Below are 18,864 nucleotides of genomic sequence, written 5' to 3' on the forward strand. Positions count from 1 at the left end.
ACCTTAATACTGTGTCAGGGGCAGATGAAATAAGCAGTACATAGATGTCACCTCAGGGAATGACTAGCCTCATGGATCCTCCAGGCAGCACAAGGCCTGGCACCAGGTCTGCTTGGCGGGGAAAACACTGGGGGTGTTTCTGGGGGGAATGGAGACATTCCTCTGGGCCCCACCCTGGTGTGGGCAAGCGTGTGCTGGCCGATGTCACACTCGGCTTGTCCATGTGCACAACACCCAGACAATGAGGCCTTTATGACCCACACAGTGGACATTCACTGGAGCTGGAGGGAGCTCTCTTGGTAGGCAGTGACTCCCGTAGAGGAAGGCCAGCCCAAGAGATGCCACAGGCCTGTATCTGTATGCAGAACCCATGAAAGGGCCTGTCTGAGAAAACTGGCCTATCTGAGGGCCCATGATCCCTCACAGAGACCTGGGAAACCCCATTCCAGCAAGGGACCAGCCCTTCAGCTCTCACAAGAGCCAAGAGCATCTAGCTGCCAAGTCCCTGATGAAGGGTCCTTGTTGCCTCTCACCACCTTCAGGCCTGGCCCCACATCCTCCCAACCAACACTTCTTGGAAGTCACTCAAGCACACCCCACAGCTGACCATAACCTCAATACATCCTCGTGCTCTGCCTCGACATGCACAGAGATCTGCGTGGTTGCTCCCCAGGGCAACACGTAATGAAATGGTGCCTCCATGGTCAGTCTTACTACACTTCAGGTCAATCGAGTTGAATTTCAAGGTCCGCATTCCGATCTGGTGGATGGGGAGCCACGTCAAGCATTCCTCCTTAGGGACCACAGAGATTCCCAAACAGGGCCAATTTCTTCTGTGGCAGCATTCCCTACTGTGGCCCGTGCAAGGCCACCAAACAACAGCCATGCAGCTACACCCTCCTAAGCCCACATCCCGGGACCACCCCTCCCCTTCAGGTCTACAGGGCCTCACGATGGACATGATAACGGGATGCCCAAGGGCTCTGCAAAGCCCTCATGGGGGAATGGACACCCAGAAGCCTTTTCTCCTCTGGAGGGGGCTCTCTGACTAACCAGTGGCTTCCGGAGAGGACGACCAACCCAGGAGAAGCTATGGTCTTGTGTATGCATGCAGACCCCATCAGAGGTCCCATTCGGAACAAGTGGCTCCAACAAAGCACCATGATCCCTCACAGAATCCTGGCACAACCCCATTGAATACCAGAGCATGGCTTCCAGCCCTTGAAATAAACAGCAGCATCCTGCCTCCAAGCACCTGAGGATGGGCTCCTGCCTGCCTCTCACCATCTCTAGGCAGGGGGCATGAGCCTTCCCTACTGACAGGTTTTGGGAAGCCATAAAGCACACACCACAAGGGACCATTCCCTCAGTTGGTGATCATACTCTGGCGCTAGGTGCACAGAGTTCTCTAGAGATGTTCCGCTTGGGGCCAAGGAAGAAAACACTGCCTCGATGTGCTCTCTGACTAGAATACAGCTCTAATGAAGGCATGTGAGTGCACCAGATGTGAGCCCATAAATTTGGGGCAGCAGCAGACATTCCTCCTTGGTAGGGAGGAGGTTGCCAAAAGACTACCCTTTACTGGCTGCTGTGAGGGCGGCCAGCCCATAGTTCAAAATTCTCTGGGGCCTATCGGTAGCAACCAAAAGAGCCACTCACTGCGGAACACTCTGGCTGTGGTGAGTCCATTCCAAGGCTTGGCCTGAAACACAAAATTCAAAGCAGAAAGGCTTAAGGAAAGACTCCACCCATGGCCTCAGAACATGTGGGCCCTGGCACTATGGAGCAGGATAGAAAACCAAAGGTGGCAATACATCTTGGATATGTGGAAGCCTCCGACGCTCGGAGGAGTCTCAAAGGATTTCCTCGAGGGAGAGGCTGCTCCAACACCCACACCACACCCACACCCGTACCCACACCCACACCCAGGCTCTGCAATGGACCAAAAATGCAGGCCATCCTGCCCCTGGATCCCTCTGTTAGGCCTCAGCGTAATCCTATTGAGCATGATTTTTTGGTCATCAGCTCTCTTCAGGACCATATGAGTTCTCATCATCGACCCAACTGAGGCCCTCCTCACTCACCTGCGCCCTGCCACATGTGAAGGCTTACCTCAGATGCTTCCTGGAAAGAAGGATGCCTGAAGGGATGTGCCATTCTGTCGAATCCACGTGCTGGGCCAAGGCTCATGGTGATTGCCCTAGGGAACATAGGCCAGACACAGATCTTCATTTCTCTGGGGGCGATGGCTGCCAAGAGGTGAGAAGGACAGCTGTGAGAACTCCAACTCCATGCTAGATGCATTGGGGGACGTGTGTGTCACACGCTCATGCATCGAATGATGCTACAAGAAATACCTGCAGCAATACATCCAGGAACATAGGGCCTAAATGTACCTCCACGCAGAGACAGGAACACATAGCTGAAACGCATACAAACAGCTCCCTACATAGCTTCCTTCCTGCCTCCCTTCCTCCAGAATGCTCTAGCTCCCTCCCTTTCGACCCTCGTCCTTGGCTCACTCCCTCCATCCATCCATACTTACAAAGATGAAGGCATGAGTGGACAGGTGAATCAATGCCATCTTATGTACCTTAATACTGTGTCAGGGGCAGATGAAATAAGCAGTACATAGATGTCACCTCAGGGAATGACTAGCCTCATGGATCCTCCAGGCAGCACAAGGCCTGGCACCAGGTCTGCTTGGCGGGGAAAACACTGGGGGTGTTTCTGGGGGGAATGGAGACATTCCTCTGGGCCCCACCCTGGTGTGGGCAAGCGTGTGCTGGCCGATGTCACACTCGGCTTGTCCATGTGCACAACACCCAGACAATGAGGCCTTTATGTCCCACACAGTGGACATTCACAGGAGCTGGAGGGAGCTCTCTTGGTAGGCAGTGGCTCCCGTAGAGGAAGGCCAGCCCAAGAGATGCCACAGGCCTGTATCTGTATGCAGAACCCATGAAAGGGCCTGTCTGAGTAAACTGGCCTATCTGAAGGCCCATGATCCCTCACAGAGACCTGGGAAACCCCATTCCAGCAAGGGACCAGCCCTTCAGCTCTCACAAGAGCCAAGAGCATCTAGCTGCCAAGTCCCTGATGAAGGGTCCTTGTTGCCTCTCACCACCTTCAGGCCTGGCCCCACATCCTCCCAACCAACACTTCTTGGAAGTCACTCAAGCACACCCCACAGCTGACCATAACCTCAATACATCCTCGTGCTCTGCCTCGACATGCACAGAGATCTGCGTGGTTGCTCCCCAGGGCAACACGTAATGAAATGGTGCCTCCATGGTCAGTCTTACTACACTTCAGGTCAATCGAGTTGAATTTCAAGGTCCGCCTTCCGATCTTGTGGATGGGGAGCCACGTCAAGCATTCCTCCTTAGGGAACACAGAGATTCTCAAACAGGGCCAATTTCTTCTGTGGCAGCATTCCCTACTGTGGCCCGTGCAAGGCCACCAAACAACAGCCATGCAGCTACACCCTCCTCAGCCCACATCCCGGGACCACCCCTCCCCTTCAGGTCAACAGGGCCTCACGATGGACATGATAACGGGATGCCCAAGGGCTCTGCAAAGCCTTCATGGGGCAATGGACACCCAGAAGCCTTTTCTCCTCTGGAGGGGGCTCTCTGACAAACCAGTGGCTTCTGGAGAGGACGACCAACCCAGGAGAAGCTATGGTCCTGTGTATGCATGCAGACCCCATCAGAGGCCCCATTCGGATCAGTTGGCTCCAACAAAGCACCATGATCCCTCACAGAGTCCTAGCACAACCCCATTGAAGACCAGGGCATGGCTTCCAGCCCTTGAAATAACCAGGAGCATCCTGCCTCCAAGCACCTGAGGATGGGCTCCTGCCTGCCTCTCACCATCTCTAGGCAGGGGGCATGAGCCTTCCCTACTGACAGGTTTTGGGAAGCCATAAAGCACACACCACAAGGGACCATTCCCTCAGTTGGTGATCATACTCTGACGCTAGGTGCACAGAGGTCTCTAGAGATGTTCCGCCTGGGGCCAAGGAAGAAAACACTGCCTCGATGTGCTCTCTGACTAGAATACAGCTCTAATGAAGGCATGTGAGTGCACCAGATGTGAGCCCATAAATTTGGGGCTGCAGCAGACATTCCTCCTTGGTAGGCAGGAGGTTGCCAAAAGACTACCCTGTACTGCCTGCTGTGAGGGTGGCCAGCCCATAGTTCAAAATTCTCTTTGGCCTATCGGTAGCAACCAAAAGAGCCACTCACTGCGGAACACTCTGGCTGTGGTGAGTCCATTCCAAGGCTTGGCCTGAAACACAAAATTCAAAGCAGAAAGGCTTAAGGAAAGTCTCCACCCATGGCCTCAGAACATGTGGGCCCTGGCACTATGGAGCAGGATAGAAAACCAAAGGTGGCAATACATCTTGGATATGTGGAAGCCTCCGACGCTCGGAGGAGTCTCAAAGGATTTCCTCGAGGGAGAGGCTGCTCCAACACCCACACCCACACACCCACCCGTACCCACACCCACACCCAGGCTCTGCAATGGACCAAAAATGCAGGCCATCCTGCCCCTGGATCCCTCTGTTAGGCCTCAGCGTAATCCTATTGAGCATGATTTTTTGGTCATCAGCTCTCTTCAGGACCATATGAGTTCTCATCATCGACCCAACTGAGGCCCTCCTCACTCACCTGCGCCCTGCCACATGTGAAGGCTTACCTCAGATGCTTCCTGGAAAGAAGGATGCCTGAAGGGATGTGCCATTCTGTCGTATCCACGTGCTGGGCCAAGGCTCATGGTGATTGCCCTAGGGAACATAGGCCAGACACAGATCTTCATTTCTCTGGGGACGATGGCTGCCAAGAGGTGAGAAGGACAGCTGTGAGAACTCCAACTCCATGCTAGATGCATTGGGGGACGTGTGTGTCACACGCTCATGCATCGAATGATGCTACAAGAAATACCTGCAGCAATACATCCAGGAACATAGGGCCCAAATGTACCTCCACGCAGAGACAGGAACACATAGCTGAAACGCATACAAACAGCTCCCTACATAGCTTCCTTCCTGCCTCCCTTCCTCCAGAATGCTCTAGCTCCCTCCCTTTCGACCCTCGTCCTTGGCTCACTCCCTCCATCCATCCATACTTACAAAGATGAAGGCATGAGTGGACAGGTGGATCAATGCCATCTTATGTACCTTAATACTGTGTCAGGGGCAGATGAAATAACCAGTACGTATATGTCTCCCCAGGGAAGGACTAGCCTCATGGATCCTCCAGGCAGCACAAGGCCTGGCACCAGGTCTGCTTGGCGGGGAAAACACTGGGGGTGTTTCTGGGGGGAATGGAGACATTCCTCTGGGCCCCACCCTGGTGTGGGTAAGCGTGTGCTGGCCGATGTCACACTTGGCTTGTCCATGTGCACAACACCCAGACAATGAGGCCTTTATGTCCCACACAGTGGACATTCACAGGAGCTGGTGGGAGCTCTCTTGGTAGGCAGTGACTCCCGTAGAGGAAGGCCAGCCCAAGAGATGCCACAGGCCTGTATCTGTATGCAGAACCCATGAAAGGGCCTGTCTGAGAAAACTGGCCTATCTGAGGGCCCATGATCCCTCACAGAGACCTGGGAAACCCCATTCCAGCAAGGGACCAGCCCTTCAGCTCTCACAAGAGCCAAGAGCATCTAGCTGCCAAGTCCCTGATGAAGGGTCCTTGTTGCCTCTCACCACCTCCAGGCCTGGCCCCACATCCTCCCAACCAACACTTTTTGTAAGTCACTCAAGCACACCCCACAACTGACCATAAGCTCAGTCCATCCTCGTGCTCTGCCTCGACATGCACAGAGATCTGCGTGGTTGCTCCCCAGGGCAACACGTAATGAAGTGGTGCCTCCATGGTCAGTCTTACTACACTTCAGGTCAATCGAGTTGAATTTCACGGCCCGCATTCCGATCTGGTGGATGGGGAGCCACGTCAAGCATTCCTCCTTGGGGACCACAGAGATTCCCAAACAGGGCCAATTTCTTCTGTGGCAGCATTCCCTACTGTGGCCCGTGCAAGGCCACCAAACAACAGCCATGCAGCTACACCCTCCTCAGCCCACATCCTGGGACCACCCCTCCCCTTCAGGTCAACAGGGCCTCACGATGGACATGATAACGGGATGCCCAAGGGCTCTGCAAAGCCTTCATGGGGCAATGGACACCCAGAAGCCTTTTCTCCTCTGGAGGGGGCTCTCTGACAAACCAGTGGCTTCCGGAGAGGACGACCAACCCAGGAGAAGCTATGGTCCTGTGTATGCATGCAGACCCCATCAGAGGCCCCATTTGGATCAGTTGGCTCCAACAAAGCACCATGATCCCTCACAGAGTCCTAGCACAACCCCGTTGAAGACCAGGGCATGGCTTCCAGCCCTTGAAATAACCAGCAGCATCCTGCCTCCAAGCACCTGAGGATGGGCTCCTGCCTGCCTCTCACCATCTCTAGGCAGGGGGCATGAGCCTTCCCTACTGACAGGTTTTGGGAAGCCATAAAGCACACACCACAAGGGACCATTCCCTCAGTTGGTGATCATAGTCTGGCGTTAGGTGCACAGAGGTCTCTAGAGATGTTCCGCTTGGGGCCAAGGAAGAAAACACTGCCTCGATGTGCTCTCTGACTAGAATACAGCTCTAATGAAGGCATGTGAGTGCACCAGATGTGAGCCCATAAATTTGGGGCAGCAGCAGACATTCCTCCTTGGTAGGCAGGAGGTTGCCAAAAGACTAACCTGTACTGCCTGCGGTGAGGGCGGACAGCCCATAGTTCAAAATTCTCTGGGGCCTATCGGTAGCAACCAAAAGAGCCACTCACTGTGGAACACTCTGGCTGTGGTGAGTCCATTCCAAGGCTTGGCCTGAAACACAAAATTCAAAGCAGAAAGGCTTAAGGAAAGACTCCACCCATGGCCTCAGAACATGTGGGCCCTGGAACTATGGAGCAGGATAGAAAACCAAAGGTGGCAATACATCTTGGATATGTGGAAGCCTCCGACGCTCGGAGGAGTCTCAAAGGATTTCCTCGAGGGAGAGGCTGCTCCAACACCCACACCCACACACCCACCCGTACCCACACCCACACCCAGGGCTCTGCAATGGACCAAAAATGCAGGCCATCCTGCCCCTGGATCCCTCTGTTAGGCCTCAGCGTAATCCTATTGAGCATGATTTTTTGGTCATCAGCTCTCTTCAGGACCATATGAGTTCTCATCATCAACCCAACTGAGGCCCTCCTCACTCACCTGCGCCCTGCCACATGTGCAGGCTTACCTCAGATGCTTCCTGGAAAGAAGGATGCCTGAAGGGATGTGCCATTCTGTCGAATCCACGTGCTGGGCCAAGGCTCATGGTGATTGCCCTAGGGAACATAGGCCAGACACAGATCTTCATTTCTCTGGGGACGATGGCTGCCAAGAGGTGAGAAGGACAGCTGTGAGAACTCCAACTCCATGCTAGATGCATTGGGGGACGTGTGTGTCACACGCTCATGCATCGAATGATGCTACAAGAAATACCTGCAGCAATACATCCAGGAACATAGGGCCCAAAGGTACCTCCACGCAGAGACAGGAACACATAGCTGAAACGCATACAAACAGCTCCCTACATAGCTTCCTTCCTGCCTCCCTTCCTCCAGAATGCTCTAGCTCCCTCCCTTTCGACCCTCGTCCTTGGCTCACTCCCTCCATCCATCCATACTTAGAAAGATGAAGGCATGAGTGGACAGGTGGATCAATGCCATCTTATGTACCTTAATACTGGGTCAGGGGCAGATGAAATAACCAGTACGTATATGTCTCCCCAGGGAAGGACTAGCCTCATGGATCCTCCAGGCAGCACAAGGCCTGGCACCAGGTCTGCTTGGCGGGGAAAACACTGGGGGTGTTTCTGGGGGGAATGGAGACATTCCTCTGGGCCCCACCCTGGTGTGGGCAAGCGTGTGCTGGCCGATGTCACACTTGGCTTGTCCATGTGCACAACACCCAGACAATGAGGCCTTTATGTCCCACACAGTGGACATTCACAGGAGCTGGAGGGAGCTCTCTTGGTAGGCAGTGACTCCCGTATAGGAAGGCCAGCCCAAGAGATGCCACAGGCCTGTATCTGTATGCAGAACCCATGAAAGGGCCTGTCTGAGAAAACTGGCCTATCTGAGGGCCCATGATCCCTCACAGAGACCTGGGAAACCCCATTCCAGCAAGGGACCAGCCCTTCAGCTCTCACAAGAGCCAAGAGCATCTAGCTGCCAAGTCCCTGATGAAGGGTCCTTGTTGCCTCTCACCACCTCCAGGCCTGGCCCCACATCCACCCAACCAACACTTCTTGGAAGTCACTCAAGCACACCCCACAACTGACCGTAAGCTCAGTCCATCCTCGTGCTCTGCCTCGACATGCACAGAGATCTGCGTGGTTGCTCCCCAGGGCACCACGTAATGAAATGGTGCCTCCATGCTCAGTCTTACTACACTTCAGGTCAATCGAGTTGAATTTCACGGCCCGCATTCCGATCTGGTGGATGGGGAGCCACGTCAAGCATTCCTCCTTGGGGACCACAGAGATTCCCAAACAGGGCCAATTTCTTCTGTGGCAGCATTCCCTACTGTGGCCCGTGCAAGGCCACCAAACAACAGCCATGCAGCTACACCCTCCTAAGCCCATATCCCGGGATCACCCCTCCCCTTCAGGTCAACAGGGCCTCACGATGGACATGATAACACGATGCCCAAGGGCTCTGCAAAGCCTTCATGGGGCAATGGACACCCAGAAGCCTTTTCTCCTCTGGAGGGGGCTCTCTGAGAAACCAGTGGCTTCTGGAGAGGAAGACCAACCCAGGAGAAGCTATGGTCCTGTGTATGCATGCAGACCCCATCAGAGGCCCCATTCAGATCAGTTGGCTCCAACAAAGCACCGTGATCCCTCACAGAGTCCTAGCACAACCCCATTGAAGACCAGGGCATGGCTTCCAGCCCTTGAAATAACCAGCAGCATCCTGCCTCCAAGCACCTGAGGATGGGCTCCTGCCTGCCTCTCACCATCTCTAGGCAGGGGGCATGAGCCTTCCCTACTGACAGGTTTTGGGAAGCCATAAAGCACACACCACAAGGGACCATTCCCTCAGTTGGGGATCATACTCTGGCGCTAGGTGCACAGAGTTCTCTAGAGATGTTCCGCTTGTGGCCAAGGAAGAAAACACTGCCTCGATGTGCTCTCTGACTAGAATACAGCTCTAATGAAGGCATGTGAGTGCACCAGATGTGAGCCCATAAATTTGGGGCAGCAGCAGACATTCCTCCTTGGTAGGGAGGAGGTTGCCAAAAGACTACCCTTTACTGGCTGCTGTGAGGGCGGCCAGCCCATAGTTCAAAATTCTCTGGGGCCTATCGGTAGCAACCAAAAGAGCCACTCACTGCGGAACACTCTGGCTGTGGTGAGTCCATTCCAAGGCTTGGCCTGAAACACAAAATTCAAAGCAGAAAGGCTTAAGGAAAGACTCCACCCATGGCCTCAGAACATGTGGGCCCTGGCACTATGGAGCAGGATAGAAAACCAAAGGTGGCAATACATCTTGGATATGTGGAAGCTTCCGACGCTCGGAGGAGTCTCAAAGGATTTCCTCGAGGGAGAGGCTGCTCCAACACCCACACCCACACCCACACCCGTACCCACACCCACACCCAGGCTCTGCAATGGACCAAAAATGCAGGCCATCCTGCCCCTGGATCCCTCTGTTAGGCCTCAGCGTAATCCTATTGAGCATGATTTTTTGGTCATCAGCTCTCTTCAGGACCATATGAGTTCTCATCATCGACCCAACTGAGGCCCTGCTCACTCACCTGCGCCCTGCCACATGTGAAGGCTTACCTCAGATGCTTCCTGGAAAGAAGGATGCCTGAAGGGATGTGCCATTCTGTCGAATCCACGTGCTGGGCCAAGGCTCATGGTGATTGCCCTAGGGAACATAGGCCAGACACAGATCTTCATTTCTCTGGGGACGATGGCTGCCAAGAGGTGAGAAGGACAGCTGTGAGAACTCCAACTCCATGCTAGATGCATTGGGGGACGTGTGTGTCACACGCTCATGCATCGAATGATGCTACAAGAAATACCTGCAGCAATACATCCAGGAACATAGGGCCTAAATGTACCTCCACGCAGAGACAGGAACACATAGCTGAAACGCATACAAACAGCTCCCTACATAGCTTCCTTCCTGCCTCCCTTCCTCCAGAATGCTCTAGCTCCCTCCCTTTCGACCCTCGTCCTTGGCTCACTCCCTCCATCCATCCATACTTACAAAGATGAAGGCATGAGTGGACAGGTGAATCAATGCCATCTTATGTACCTTAATACTGTGTCAGGGGCAGATGAAATAAGCAGTACATAGATGTCACCTCAGGGAATGACTAGCCTCATGGATCCTCCAGGCAGCACAAGGCCTGGCACCAGGTCTGCTTGGCGGGGAAAACACTGGGGGTGTTTCTGGGGGGAATGGAGACATTCCTCTGGGCCCCACCCTGGTGTGGGCAAGCGTGTGCTGGCCGATGTCACACTCGGCTTGTCCATGTGTACAACACCCAGACAATGAGGCCTTTATGACCCACACAGTGGACATTCACAGGAGCTGGAGGGAGCTCTCTTGGTAGGCAGTGACTCCCGTAGAGGAAGGCCAGCCCAAGAGATGCCACAGGCCTGTATCTGTATGCAGAACCCATGAAAGGGCCTGTCTGAGTAAACTGGCCTATCTGAGGGCCCATGATCCCTCACAGAGACCTGGGAAACCCCATTCCAGCAAGGGACCTGCCCTTCAGCTCTCACAAGAGCCAAGAGCATCTAGCTGCCAAGTCCCTGATGAAGGGTCCTTGTTGCCTCTCACCACCTTCAGGCCTGGCCCCACATCCTCCCAACCAACACTTCTTGGAAGTCACTCAAGCACACCCCACAGCTGACCATAACCTCAATACATCCTCGTGCTCTGCCTCGACATGCACAGAGATCTGCGTGGTTGCTCCCCAGGGCAACACGTAATGAAATGGTGCCTCCATGGTCAGTCTTACTACACTTCAGGTCAATCGAGTTGAATTTCAAGGTCCGCATTCCGATCTGGTGGATGGGGAGCCACGTCAAGCATTCCTCCTTAGGGACCACAGAGATTCCCAAACAGGGCCAATTTCTTCTGTGGCAGCATTCCCTACTGTGGCCCGTGCAAGGCCACCAAACAACAGCCATGCAGCTACACCCTCCTAAGCCCACATCCCGGGACCACCCCTCCCCTTCAGGTCTACAGGGCCTCACGATGGACATGATAACGGGATGCCCAAGGGCTCTGCAAAGCCCTCATGGGGGAATGGACACCCAGAAGCCTTTTCTCCTCTGGAGGGGGCTCTCTGACTAACCAGTGGCTTCCGGAGAGGACGACCAACCCAGGAGAAGCTATGGTCTTGTGTATGCATGCAGACCCCATCAGAGGCCCCATTCGGATCAGTTGGCTCCAACAAAGCACCATGATCCCTCACAGAGTCCTAGCACAACCCCATTGAAGACCAGGGCATGGCTTCCAGCCCTTGAAATAACCAGGAGCATCCTGCCTCCAAGCACCTGAGGATGGGCTCCTGCCTGCCTCTCACCATCTCTAGGCAGGGGGCATGAGCCTTCCCTACTGACAGGTTTTGGGAAGCCATAAAGCACACACCACAAGGGACCATTCCCTCAGTTGGTGATCATACTCTGGCGCTAGGTGCACAGAGGTCTCTAGAGATGTTCCGCTTGGGGCCAAGGAAGAAAACACTGCCTCGATGTGCTCTCTGACTAGAATACAGCTCTAATGAAGGCATGTGAGTGCACCAGATGTGAGCCCATAAATTTGGGGCTGCAGCAGACATTCCTCCTTGGTAGGCAGGAGGTTGCCAAAAGACTACCCTGTACTGCCTGCTGTGAGGGTGGCCAGCCCATAGTTCAAAATTCTCTTTGGCCTATCGGTAGCAACCAAAAGAGCCACTCACTGCGGAACACTCTGGCTGTGGTGAGTCCATTCCAAGGCTTGGCCTGAAACACAAAATTCAAAGCAGAAAGGCTTAAGGAAAGACTCCACCCATGGCCTCAGAACATGTGGGCCCTGGCACTATGGAGCAGGATAGAAAACCAAAGGTGGCAATACATCTTGGATATGTGGAAGCCTCCGACGCTCAGAGGAGTCTCAAAGGATTTCCTCGAGGGAGAGGCTGCTCCAACACCCACACCCACACACCCACCCGTACCCACACCCACACCCAGGGCTCTGCAATGGACCAAAAATGCAGGCCATCCTGCCCCTGGATCCCTCTGTTAGGCCTCAGCGTAATCCTATTGAGCATGATTTTTTGGTCATCAGCTCTCTTCAGGACCATATGAGTTCTCATCATCGACCCAACTGAGGCCCTCCTCACTCACCTGCGCCCTGCCACATGTGAAGGCTTACCTCAGATGCTTCCTGGAAAGAAGGATGCCTGAAGGGATGTGCCATTCTGTCGTATCCACGTGCTGGGCCAAGGCTCATGGTGATTGCCCTAGGGAACATAGGCCAGACACAGATCTTCATTTCTCTGGGGACGATGGCTGCCAAGAGGTGAGAAGGACAGCTGTGAGAACTCCAACTCCATGCTAGATGCATTGGGGGACGTGTGTGTCACACGCTCATGCATCGAATGATGCTACAAGAAATACCTGCAGCAATACATCCAGGAACATAGGGCCCAAATGTACCTCCACGCAGAGACAGGAACACATAGCTGAAACGCATACAAACAGCTCCCTACATAGCTTCCTTCCTGCCTCCCTTCCTCCAGAATGCTCTAGCTCCCTCCCTTTCGACCCTCGTCCTTGGCTCACTCCCTCCATCCATCCATACTTACAAAGATGAAGGCATGAGTGGACAGGTGGATCAATGCCATCTTATGTACCTTAATACTGGGTCAGGGGCAGATGAAATAACCAGTACGTATATGTCTCCCCAGGGAAGGACTAGCCTCATGGATCCTCCAGGCAGCACAAGGCCTGGCACCAGGTCTGCTTGGCGGGGAAAACACTGGGGGTGTTTCTGGGGGGAATGGAGACATTCCTCTGGGCCCCACCCTGGTGTGGGTAAGCGTGTGCTGGCCGATGTCACACTTGGCTGGTCCATGTGCACAACACCCAGACAATGAGGCCTTTATGTCCCACACAGTGGACATTCACAGGAGCTGGTGGGAGCTCTCTTGGTAGGCAGTGACTCCCGTAGAGGAAGGCCAGCCCAAGAGATGCCACAGGCCTGTATCTGTATGCAGAACCCATGAAAGGGCCTGTCTGAGAAAACTGGCCTATCTGAGGGCCCATGATCCCTCACAGAGACCTGGGAAACCCCATTCCAGCAAGGGACCAGCCCTTCAGCTCTCACAAGAGCCAAGAGCATCTAGCTGCCAAGTCCCTGATGAAGGGTCCTTGTTGCCTCTCACCACCTCCAGGCCTGGCCCCACATCCTCCCAACCAACACTTTTTGTAAGTCACTCAAGCACACCCCACAACTGACCATAAGCTCAGTCCATCCTCGTGCTCTGCCTCGACATGCACAGAGATCTGCGTGGTTGCTCCCCAGGGCAACACGTAATGAAGTGGTGCCTCCATGGTCAGTCTTACTACACTTCAGGTCAATCGAGTTGAATTTCACGGCCCGCATTCCGATCTGGTGGATGGGGAGCCACGTCAAGCATTCCTCCTTGGGGACCACAGAGATTCCCAAACAGGGCCAATTTCTTCTGTGGCAGCATTCCCTACTGTGGCCCGTGCAAGGCCACCAAACAACAGCCATGCAGCTACACCCTCCTCAGCCCACATCTTGGGACCACCCCTCCCCTTCAGGTCAACAGGGCCTCACGATGGACATGATAACACGATGCCCAAGGGCTCTGCAAAGCCTTCATGGGGCAATGGACACCCAGAAGCCTTTTCTCCTCTGGAGGGGGCTCTCTGACAAACCAGTGGCTTCTGGAGAGGAAGACCAACCCAGGAGAAGCTATGGTCCTGTGTATGCATGCAGACCCCATCAGAGGCCCCATTCAGATCAGTTGGCTCCAACAAAGCACCGTGATCCCTCACAGAGTCCTAGCACAACCCCATTGAAGACCAGGGCATGGCTTCCAGCCCTTGAAATAACCAGCAGCATCCTGCCTCCAAGCACCTGAGGATGGGCTCCTGCCTGCCTCTCACCATCTCTAGGCAGGGGGCATGAGCCTTCCCTACTGACAGGTTTTGGGAAGCCATAAAGCACACACCACAAGGGACCATTCCCTCAGTTGGTGATCATAGTCTGGCGTTAGGTGCACAGAGGTCTCTAGAGATGTTCCGCTTGGGGCCAAGGAAGAAAACACTGCCTCGATGTGCTCTCTGACTAGAATACAGCTCTAATGAAGGCATGTGAGTGCACCAGATGTGAGCCCATAAATTTGGGGCAGCAGCAGACATTCCTCCTTGGTAGGCAGGAGGTTGCCAAAAGACTACCCTGTACTGCCTGCGGTGAGGGCGGACAGCCCATAGTTCAAAATTCTCTGGGGCCTATCGGTAGCAACCAAAAGAGCCACTCACTGTGGAACACTCTGGCTGTGGTGAGTCCATTCCAAGGCTTGGCCTGAAACACAAAATTCAAAGCAGAAAGGCTTAAGGAAAGACTCCACCCATGGCCTCAGAACATGTGGGCCCTGGAACTATGGAGCAGGATAGAAAACCAAAGGTGGCAATACATCTTGGATATGTGGAAGCCTCCGACGCTCGGAGGAGTCTCAAAGGATTTCCTCGAGGGAGAGGCTGCTCCAACACCCACACCCACACACCCACCCGTACCCACACCCACACCCAGGGCTCTGCAATGGACCAAAAATGCAGGCCATCCTGCCCCTGGATCCCTCTGTTAGGCCTCAGCGTAATCCTATTGAGCATGATTTTTTGGTCATCAGCTCTCTTCAGGACCATATGAGTTCTCATCCTCGACCCAACTGAGGCCCTCCTCACTCACCTGCGCCCTGCCACATGTGCAGGCTTACCTCAGATGCTTCCTGGAAAGAAGGATGCCTGAAGGGATGTGCCATTCTGTCGAATCCACGTGCTGGGCCAAGGCTCATGGTGATTGCCCTAGGGAACATAGGCCAGACACAGATCTTCATTTCTCTGGGGACGATGGCTGCCAAGAGGTGAGAAGGACAGCTGTGAGAACTCCAACTCCATGCTAGATGCATTGGGGGACGTGTGTGTCACACGCTCATGCATCGAATGATGCTACAAGAAATACCTGCAGCAATACATCCAGGAACATAGGGCCCAAAGGTACCTCCACGCAGAGACAGGAACACATAGCTGAAACGCATACAAACAGCTCCCTACATAGCTTCCTTCCTGCCTCCCTTCCTCCAGAATGCTCTAGCTCCCTCCCTTTCGACCCTCGTCCTTGGCTCACTCCCTCCATCCATCCATACTTACAAAGATGAAGGCATGAGTGGACAGGTGGATCAATGCCATCTTATGTACCTTAATACTGGGTCAGGGGCAGATGAAATAACCAGTACGTATATGTCTCCCCAGGGAAGGACTAGCCTCATGGATCCTCCAGGCAGCACAAGGCCTGGCACCAGGTCTGCTTGGCGGGGAAAACACTGGGGGTGTTTCTGGGGGGAATGGAGACATTCCTCTGGGCCCCACCCTGGTGTGGGCAAGCGTGTGCTGGCCGATGTCACACTTGGCTTGTCCATGTGCACAACACCCAGACAATGAGGCCTTTATGTCCCACACAGTGGACATTCACAGGAGCTGGAGGGAGCTCTCTTGGTAGGCAGTGACTCCCGTAGAGGAAGGCCAGCCCAAGAGATGCCACAGGCCTGTATCTGTATGCAGAACCCATGAAAGGGCCTGTCTGAGAAAACTGGCCTATCTGAGGGCCCATGATCCCTCACAGAGACCTGGGAAACCCCATTCCAGCAAGGGACCAGCCCTTCAGCTCTCACAAGAGCCAAGAGCATCTAGCTGCCAAGTCCCTGATGAAGGGTCCTTGTTGCCTCTCACCACCTCCAGGCCTGGCCCCACATCCACCCAACCAACACTTCTTGGAAGTCACTCAAGCACACCCCACAACTGACCGTAAGCTCAGTCCATCCTCGTGCTCTGCCTCGACATGCACAGAGATCTGCGTGGTTGCTCCCCAGGGCAACACGTAATGAAATGGTGCCTCCATGCTCAGTCTTACTACACTTCAGGTCAATCGAGTTGAATTTCACGGCCCGCATTCCGATCTGGTGGATGGGGAGCCACGTCAAGCATTCCTCCTTGGGGACCACAGAGATTCCCAAACAGGGCCAATTTCTTCTGTGGCAGCATTCCCTACTGTGGCCCGTGCAAGGCCACCAAACAACAGCCATGCAGCTACACCCTCCTAAGCCCACATCCCGGGACCACCCCTCCCCTTCAGGTCAACAGGGCCTCACGATGGACATGATAACGGGATGCCCAAGGGCTCTGCAAAGCCTTCATGGGGCAATGGACACCCAGAAGCCTTTTCTCCTCTGGAGGGGGCTCTCTGACAAACCAGTGGCTTCTGGAGAGGAAGACCAACCCAGGAGAAGCTATGGTCCTGTGTATGCATGCAGACCCCATCAGAGGCCCCATTCAGATCAGTTGGCTCCAACAAAGCACCGTGATCCCTCACAGAGTCCTAGCACAACCCCATTGAAGACCAGGGCATGGCTTCCAGCCCTTGAAATAACCAGCAGCATCCTGCCTCCAAGCACCTGAGGATGGTCTCCTGCCTGCCTCTCACCATCTCTAGGCAGGGGGCATGAGCCTTCCCTACTGACAGGTTTTGGGAAGCCATAAAGCACACACCACAAGGGACCATTCCCTCAGTTGGTGATCATACTCTGGCGCTAGGTGCACAGAGGTCTCTAGAGATGTTCCGCTTGGGGCCAAGGAAGAAAACACTGCCTCGATGTGCTCTCTGACTAGAATACAGCTCTAATGAAGGCATGTGAGTGCACCAGATGTGAGCCCATAAATTTGGGGCTGCAGCAGACATTCCTCCTTGGTAGGCAGGAGGTTGCCAAAAGACTACCCTGTACTGCCTGCTGTGAGGGTGGCCAGCCCATAGTTCAAAATTCTCTTTGGCCTATCGGTAGCAACCAAAAGAGCCACTCACTGCGGAACACTCTGGCTGTGGTGAGTCCATTCCAAGGCTTGGCCTGAAACACAAAATTCAAAGCAGAAAGGCTTAAGGAAAGACTCCACCCATGGCCTCAGAACATGTGGGCCCTGGCACTATGGAGCAGGATAGAAAACCAAAGGTGGCAATACATCTTGGATATGTGGAAGCCTCCGACGCTCGGAGGAGTCTCAAAGGATTTCCTCGAGGGAGAGGCTGCTCCAACACCCACACCCACACACCCACCCGTACCCACACCCACACCCAGGGCCCTGCAATGGCCCAAAAATGCAGGCCATCCTGCCCCTGGATCCCTCTGTTAGGCCTCAGCGTAATCCTATTGAGCATGATTTTTTGGTCATCAGCTCTCTTCAGGACCATATGAGTTCTCATCATCAACCCAACTGAGGCCCTCCTCACTCACCTGCGCCCTGCCACATGTGAAGGCTTCCCTCAGATGCTTCCTGGAAAGAAGGATGCCTGAAGGGATGTGCCATTCTGTCGAATCCACGTGCTGGGCCAAGGCTCATGGTGATTGCCCTAGGGAACATAGGCCAGACACAGATCTTCATTTCTCTGGGGACGATGGCTGCCAAGAGGTGAGAAGGACAGCTGTGAGAACTCCAACTCCATGCTAGATGCATTGGGGGACGTGTGTGTCACACGCTCATGCATCGAATGATGCTACAAGAAATACCTGCAGCAATACATCCAGGAACATAGGGCCTAAATGTACCTCCACGCAGAGACAGGAACACATAGCTGAAACGCATACAAACAGCTCCCTACATAGCTTCCTTCCTGCCTCCCTTCCTCCAGAATGCTCTAGCTCCCTCCCTTTCGACCCTCGTCCTTGGCTCACTCCCTCCATCCATCCATACTTACAAAGATGAAGGCATGAGTGGACAGGTGAATCAATGCCATCTTATGTACCTTAATACTGTGTCAGGGGCAGATGAAATAAGCAGTACATAGATGTCACCTCAGGGAATGACTAGCCTCATGGATCCTCCAGGCAGCACAAGGCCTGGCACCAGGTCTGCTTGGCGGGGAAAACACTGGGGGTGTTTCTGGGGGGAATGGAGACATTCCTCTGGGCCCCACCCTGGTGTGGGCAAGCGTGTGCTGGCCGATGTCACACTCGGCTTGTCCATGTGTACAACACCCAGACAATGAGGCCTTTATGACCCACACAGTGGACATTCACAGGAGCTGGAGGGAGCTCTCTTGGTAGGCAGTGACTCCCGTAGAGGAAGGCCAGCCCAAGAGATGCCACAGGCCTGTATCTGTATGCAGAACCCATGAAAGGGCCTGTCTGAGAAAACTGGCCTATCTGAGGGCCCATGATCCCTCACAGAGACCTGGGAAACCCCATTCCAGCAAGGGACCTGCCCTTCAGCTCTCACAAGAGCCAAGAGCATCTAGCTGCCAAGTCCCTGATGAAGGGTCCTTGTTGCCTCTCACCACCTTCAGGCCTGGCCCCACATCCTCCCAACCAACCCTTCTTGGAAGTCACTCAAGCACACCCCACAGCTGACCATAACCTCAATACATCCTCGTGCTCTGCCTCGACATGCACATAGATCTGCGTGGTTGCTCCCCAGGGCAACACGTAATGAAATGGTGCCTCCATGGTCAGTCTTACTAC

General features: G+C 54.2%; 7 non-coding genes across 7 annotated transcripts; all 7 read right to left on the reverse strand.

Moving 5' to 3' along the window:
- Window positions 1-1,981: 1,981 nt before the first annotated feature.
- Window positions 1,982-2,062, reverse strand: LOC130847531 (small nucleolar RNA SNORD115). Its single transcript, XR_009052286.1, has one exon. It is a non-coding gene; the product is annotated as a small nucleolar RNA SNORD115 (small nucleolar RNA).
- A 2,511-nt stretch (window positions 2,063-4,573) lies between these two features.
- LOC130847532 (small nucleolar RNA SNORD115) lies at window positions 4,574-4,654 on the reverse strand. Its single transcript, XR_009052287.1, has one exon. It is a non-coding gene; the product is annotated as a small nucleolar RNA SNORD115 (small nucleolar RNA).
- Window positions 4,655-7,166: 2,512 nt separating this feature from the next.
- On the reverse strand, window positions 7,167-7,247 carry LOC130846915 (small nucleolar RNA SNORD115). The gene has a single exon (XR_009051710.1). It is a non-coding gene; the product is annotated as a small nucleolar RNA SNORD115 (small nucleolar RNA).
- Window positions 7,248-9,758: 2,511 nt separating this feature from the next.
- Window positions 9,759-9,839, reverse strand: LOC130847533 (small nucleolar RNA SNORD115). The gene has a single exon (XR_009052288.1). It is a non-coding gene; the product is annotated as a small nucleolar RNA SNORD115 (small nucleolar RNA).
- A 2,512-nt stretch (window positions 9,840-12,351) lies between these two features.
- LOC130847535 (small nucleolar RNA SNORD115) lies at window positions 12,352-12,432 on the reverse strand. Its single transcript, XR_009052289.1, has one exon. It is a non-coding gene; the product is annotated as a small nucleolar RNA SNORD115 (small nucleolar RNA).
- A 2,512-nt stretch (window positions 12,433-14,944) lies between these two features.
- Window positions 14,945-15,025, reverse strand: LOC130846974 (small nucleolar RNA SNORD115). Its single transcript, XR_009051769.1, has one exon. It is a non-coding gene; the product is annotated as a small nucleolar RNA SNORD115 (small nucleolar RNA).
- A 2,512-nt stretch (window positions 15,026-17,537) lies between these two features.
- On the reverse strand, window positions 17,538-17,618 carry LOC130846916 (small nucleolar RNA SNORD115). The gene has a single exon (XR_009051711.1). It is a non-coding gene; the product is annotated as a small nucleolar RNA SNORD115 (small nucleolar RNA).
- Between the last annotated feature and the right edge of the window lie 1,246 nt (window positions 17,619-18,864).

This window comes from Hippopotamus amphibius, chromosome 2 (assembly GCF_030028045.1).
Source record: "Hippopotamus amphibius kiboko isolate mHipAmp2 chromosome 2, mHipAmp2.hap2, whole genome shotgun sequence".
Lineage (NCBI taxonomy): Eukaryota > Metazoa > Chordata > Mammalia > Artiodactyla > Hippopotamidae > Hippopotamus > Hippopotamus amphibius.